This window comes from Orycteropus afer, unplaced genomic scaffold (genome assembly GCF_000298275.1).
Source record: "Orycteropus afer afer isolate SDZICR_OR568_19922 unplaced genomic scaffold, OryAfe1.0 scaffold00233, whole genome shotgun sequence".
Lineage (NCBI taxonomy): Eukaryota > Metazoa > Chordata > Mammalia > Tubulidentata > Orycteropodidae > Orycteropus > Orycteropus afer.
The window spans coordinates 2,938,528-2,945,377 of record NW_006921820.1 but is presented as its reverse complement, the minus strand read 5'-3'; positions in this window follow the sequence as shown (position 1 = coordinate 2,945,377).

Below are 6,850 nucleotides of genomic sequence, written 5' to 3'. Positions count from 1 at the left end.
GTTCTATTATATATATGAATGTTCTTATCGTACATACAAATATGCATGTAAAAATATCATTTGCCAGACTTATATATGATCATGATTATATCCCCTTTTCCCTAGACATACCTGATCATTCATCCTGGGCAGATCTTATTTCTATGTACATATTTGTATGTACTGTAAGGATGTCCATATATAATAGAACTAACAAGGGGCAAAGTTATGGTAACTTCTTAGCCACAGCCAACCACCCTGAGTGAGTGAGTGAGTGAGTAATTGGACCTGTGGACTCAGGACCATGGTTGCAGAGGACATCAAGCTCAGTTGGCACAACATACTACACAAAAGCTTGTTCTACATTCTACTTTGGTGAGTAGTGACTGGGGTCTGAAAAGCTTGCAAGCAGCCATCTAGATGGAACAATGAGTCTCCCTCATCCAAAGTAAAAAAGAATGAGGAAACCAAAGACTCATGGAAGCAATTAGTCCAAGGGACTAGTGGATCATGCAGACCTCAACCTATATGACCGTGAGACCAGAAGAACTAGAGGATGCCTAACTACCACTTTCAAACACTTGGAAAGGAATCAGTGCAGGAGATCCTGGATAGAGTGGGAGAACTCAAAATCATAAAAAAAGACTGGGTTTACTGGTTTGATAGAGCCTGATGAGAACCACCCCCCCAAGTCTATGCCCCTAGTTACCCTTCAGGTCTGAGATTGAACTTAGTCCCATGGCTTCCAGACCAAAAATAGACAGGCATATAGGGTGAACATTTACATCAGGTAGATATACTCCTTAGAACAGTCAACCATGAGAGAATAGAAGGGCAGTGTTTGCACAGGGACATAGTTCAGGGGGCAGGAATGCATAGGAAAGGAAGACACAGAGAAGAGGTAACGACAGGGAGGAAGTGGGAAGAGAGCTGTTGCATTGTGGGAAATTGCAGTCAATATCATGAAACAAAGTGTATATGAATTGCTGTATGGAAAATGAATTTGCTCTGTAAACTTTCATCCAAATCACAATTAAAAAAAAATAATAAAAGTCAAACTGATACAAGAAAAATAGATAATCTGAATAGACCTGTACCAGGTAAAGATTAAGTTAATGATTAATTTAAAACTTTTCACAAGAAGGGCCCAGGCACAGATGACGTCACCAGTGAATTCTATGAAACATTTGAGGAAAAGTTTATACCAATTCTGCACAAACTCTTCCAAAGAAAGGAGAGGAAGGAACACTTTCTACCTCATTGTTTGAAGCCATTATTACCCTGATACCAAAACCAGGGAAAGACATTATAAGAAAGGGAAACTACAGACCAATGAATATAGACACAAAAATCCTCAACAAAATACTGGCAAACTGAATCCAGAGAAATATAAAAGGATCATACAACATGACCAAGTAGGATTCACCCGAGGAATGCAATGTTGATTTAACATTGGAAAATCAGTTAATGTAATAAACCATATCATTAGAATAAAGGACAAAAATCACATGATCACCACAAGAAATGAAGGAAAAAAAAAATGGACAAAATCCAGTAAAAGCACTCAGAAAATATGGAATAGAAGGAAGTTTCCTTAGCCTGATAAAAGCTATTTATGACAGACTTACAGCTAACATCATATTAATGGTGAAAGACTAAGTATTCTCCTCCCCTCCTAATAATCAGAAAAAAGACAAGGATGTCCAGTATCTCCACTTCTGTTTAACACTATTCTGGAAATTCTATCCCAGATAATTAGGCAAGATAAAGAAATAAAAGTCATCCATATTGGAAAGGAAGAAGTAATTCTGTCTACATTGAAGATGACATAATCTTGAACATAGACTATCTTAAGGAATTCACTTAAAAACGACTGGAACTAATAAACAAGTTAAGCAAGGTTATGGAGTACAATACCAAAACAAGTTAAGCAAGGTTATGGAGTACAATATCAATATACAAAAATCAACTGTATTTTTTAAATAAACTATCACTGAGCAATCCTAAAATGAAATTAAGAAAACAATTCTATTTATAATAGAATCAAAAGAATAAAATCTTAGTAATAAATTTTAACAGAAGCACAAGAGTTAATGTCTTAGGCTGGGTTCTCTAGAGAAGAAAAATCAGTGAAGCTTTATATATATATATGTTGTTGTGGTTGTTATGTACCGTTAACTTGGATCCGACTCATAGTGACCCCTCCTTGGGTTTCCGAGGCAGTATCACCACGGAAGTAGATTGCCTAACCTTCCTTCCGAGGAGTGGCTGGTGGGTTTGAACCGCCAGTCTTCTGGTTAGCAGTCAAGTGCCTTAGGCACTATGCTACCACAGCTCCTATATATATATATATATATATATATACACACATATATATATATACACATACTTACACACATAGAGAGAGAGAGAGAGAGAGAGAGAAATAGAGAAATATCCAGAATCAACACCTATGGAAGAAGCAGTCAAGAAATCAGACATCGTGTTGCACTGGGCAAATCTGCTGCAAAAGACCTCTTTAAAGTGTTAAGGAATAAAGATGTCACTTTGAAGATTAAGGTGTGCCTGACCCAAGCCATGGTATTTTCAGTCACCTCATATGCATGTGAAAGTTAGACAATGAATAAGGAAGAATGAAGAAGAGTTGATACTTTTGAATTGTGGTGTTGAAAACACCATGGACGGCCAGAAAAATGAACTAATCTGTCCTGGAAGCAGTGCAGCTGGAATCCTCCTTGGAAGCGAAAATGGCTTCATCTCACATACTTTGGTCATGTTGTCAGAAGAGACCATTTCCTGGAGAAGGAAATCATGGTTGGTAAAGTAAAGGGGCAGGAAAAAAGGGGAAGACCCTCAAGAAGGTGGATTTACACAGTGGCTGCAGTGGTGGTCTCAATCATAGGAAGAATGAGGATGGCGTAGGACTGGACAGTGTTAATTCTGTTGTACATAGAGTCTCTATGAATCAGAGCCAACTCGACAGCACCAAACAACAGCAAACAAATATATATAGAGAAACATTTATCGCAAGGAAATGGCTCATGCAGTTGTAGAGGTTGGCAAGTCCTAAGTCTGTGGGTCAGTCGTCAAGCTGGAGTTGTCACCTGACTCATAAAACTTCAGGGGCTGATGAACTCAAGATCAGCAGACAATATAGCAGGTTGCTGGCTACAGAGGATGACAAATACAAGATCTCCAGGTAAAATGGCAGATGGTTGGCAACAATCCCAAGATTGGCAGGTAATATGGAAGACCATCTGTTCAAGTCCAGTAACCGATGAGTTACATGCAGGATTAAGATCCAGCAGAAAACCAGGGAGTTTTCCCAGGACATCCATATATATGTTGGAAGCGGGCCACATCCCTGAGGGAACTGCCTTTCAACTGATTGACTGCTCGTAGCACATCTCATCAGGTGGAATGACTACATTATAACTTCTATACCACTTAGAATCATGGTCCAGCCAAGTTGACACACAACCTTAACTATCACACTTATATTCTGACAACTCAAGCATTGTTGAAAGAAAAAGGAGACCTAAGTAAATAGAAAGACATCTCATTAAGTCTCCATCAGTATACTTAATACTGTTAAAATAGAAATACTCCCTGTTCTGGTTACCTAGTGTCACTCTGACAAGAATATATACTGCAAATGAGATGGCCTTAACAAACAGGAGTTTATTTTTTACAATTTGGAGGCTTAAGTCCAAGTTCAAGGTGCCAGGCTCTAGGGGCTGGGTGAAAGCCCCTCAACCTTGGGGTCCAGCTCTGTCTCCTGCTCACAGCCCACTGGAGCTAGAGACATTTCTTCACTCAGACAGCTGCTGGCTGCTGAGGCTGAGAAGTCCCAAGGTTGACAAGTAAAAAGGCACAGTCCCAATATTACCAAACCACACAGCAGGCCATTAACTTAAGTCCATTGTAAGTCCCAAGGTTGGCAGAGCATAGCAGGCTGCTGAGCAATGACACGGCTACATGCAGGGTCCAAGTGTGCCATAGGCTAGAGCCCATTTCCAAGACTTTTCCTTATATACAGGAAGCAGATTACATCCCAAAGGTAGCTACTCAGCTGCTTGTGGTAGATCTCACCATGGAGTTGATTGCCATTCTCATCATGGGGAGTAACTACCACTAGCTGCCCAGCCACTCAACCAGGCCCAGCCACGTTGACACAAACATAACTACCACAATTTCACCCCTTGTCAACTTGGCACCTGTACAGATCTTCAATGGGTGGTATCTGTACAAGTCTCCTCCACTGGGTGGCTCCAGTCCCCTAGTTCCTGACTGGTGGCTTCACTGCTTTGGCCTGGTGGGCCCTGTTCCTCTCCCTCTTGGGCATGGCAGCCCTGCCCCCTCACTCTTGGGCAGCAGCTATGGCTCTATCCCACTGGCTCACATGAACAAGCAGCCCCACACTCCAGAATCAAGTTGGTGAAGGTCTGGCTCTGAAACCTAGGGGCTGTGGTGGTTCCACCCCCAAAGGCCATGCTCCTACCTTTTCAGGCTGAGGCAGCTCTGCTTCTGTTTCTTTGGTCTCTCTGCTTCTGCTGATTAATGCCCGAGGGCAACTCACTCCGCCAGAAATCATCCTGCCCCCAAAGCATTCATCTTTCTTGCTCTGTGGGCCCGCCAACCTGCTACTCTATTTCATGCCGATCTTTTCTACCAATTAATGCCCGAAGGCAACCCACTCCACCAGGAAGCCGCCTAACCAAAGGCATCAAACTTTCTCCTCCGTGAGATGGTAGGGCTGTCGCTGTCTTATGCTGGTTCTCTCAGCTCTGTTCCTGCCATCTCTCATGCCAGTCTCTTGCTCTGCTCCTGCTGTCTGTCATGCCATATGCCAGGATCTCTCTGCCAGGGTCTCAGGTCAAGGATGCACTCCACTCCTGTTTCCACATTTTAGGCATCTGTCAGAGCAGCACCCCACTCTCGGTACCAAATTCTGTTCTGGTTACCTACTGTTGCTCTGACAAGAATATATACTGCAAGTGAGATGGCCTTAACAAACAGGAGTTTATTCTTACAATTTGGAGGCTTAAGTCCAAGTTCAAGGTGCCAGGCTCTAGGGGCTGGGTGAAAGCCCCTCAACCTTGGTGTCTAGCTGTGCCTTCTGCTCCCAGCCCACTGAAGCTAGAGGTGTTTCTTCACTCAGACAGCTGCTGAGGCTGCCAAACCCAAGGTTGACAAGTAGAAAGGCACAGTCCCAATATTACCAAACCACACAGGCCATTAACTTAAGTCCATTATAAGTCCCAAGGTTGGCAGAGCATAGCAGGCTGCTGATCGGTGACACGGCTACATGCAGGGTCCAAGCATGCCATAGGCTAGAGACCATTCCCAAGACTTCTCCTTATATACAGAAAGCAGACCATATCCCAAAGGCAGCTACTTAGCTTCTTGTGGTAGATCCCACCATGGAGTTGATTGCCAGTCTCATCATGGGAATAACTACCACCAGCTGCCCAGGCACTTAACCAGGCCCAGCCAAGTTGACACACAAACATAACTACCACATTCCCCATATTAATTTACATATTCAATGTGATTCTTATTAAAACCCCAGCTGCATTCCTTGCAAAAATTGATAAAGTGATTCTAAAATGCATATGGAAATGTAAGAAATCCAGAAAAAGGTAGTTAGTTGCTGGGCCTGTGGGCTTGAGACCATGGTCTCGGGACAGCAAGCTCAAATGGCATAAACTAGTACACAAACACATTGTTCTATATCCTATCTTGGTGAGTAGTGACTAAGGCCTTAAAAAACTTGCAACTATTGGTTTCTCCTCATCCAGAGCAAAGAAAAGTGAAGAAAATCAAAGATGCATGGAAACAATTAGTTCAAAAGACTAATTGACCATAGGACACTCAGCCTACATGAGCCTGAGACCAGAAAAACTAGATGGTGCCTAGATACCAATGCCAGCCACTTGGAATTAGATCAAAATTAGAGATCCTGGATAGAGTGGGAGAAAAAAAATGTGGAACAAAACTAAAAAAACATGAACAAAAAAAAAAGACCAGGATTACTGGTTGGATAGAGACTGGTAAAACCCCTGAGACTATGGCCCCTACTTATACTTCAAGCCTGGAGTTGGAGTCACTAATATAGCTTAACTCTTAGCCAAACAGTAGGTCAATGGGCAGAACAGCTACACCAGGGAGATGCACTTCTTAGAACAGTCAACTACAAGAGATCAGAAGGGCAGCATTTGCACATGGAGAAAGCTAGGGAGGCAAGAATGCATAGACAAGAAAGACACAGGGAAAGGGTAATCACAGGGAGGAAGTGAGAAAAGAACTGTACATTGTGGGGATTGTAATCAACATCATGAAACAAAATGTGCATGAACTGTTGAATGTAAAACTAATCTGCTTTGTAAAATTTCACTCAAATAACAATAAAAAATTAAAAAAAGGGAAATGTAGAATAGCCAAAACAATCTTGAAAAAGAACAAAATTGGAAAAGTCAATACTTCCTGATTTAATAACTTACTACAAAGCTAAAATAATCAAGACTGCACTGTTGACATAACAATAAACATATAGATCAGTGAAATAGAGTTGAGAGTCTAGAAATAAGCCTGTACATCTATAGTCAATTGATTTTCAACAAGAGTGTCAAAACAATTCAGTGAAGAAAAGGAATAGTTTTTCACAAACTGGTGCTGGGACTACCGAGTCAACATGCACAAAAATTAAGTTGGACTCTGTGATGTGATGGATTGTTTTTATATGGCTTTTCTCACCATGATCTTGCAACTCCCATCAAATGATTGAATTGTTGTTGTTATGTGCTGTGGAGTCATAGTGACCCCTCCTTGGGTTTCCAAGGCGATATCACTAGGGAAATAGATTGCCCAA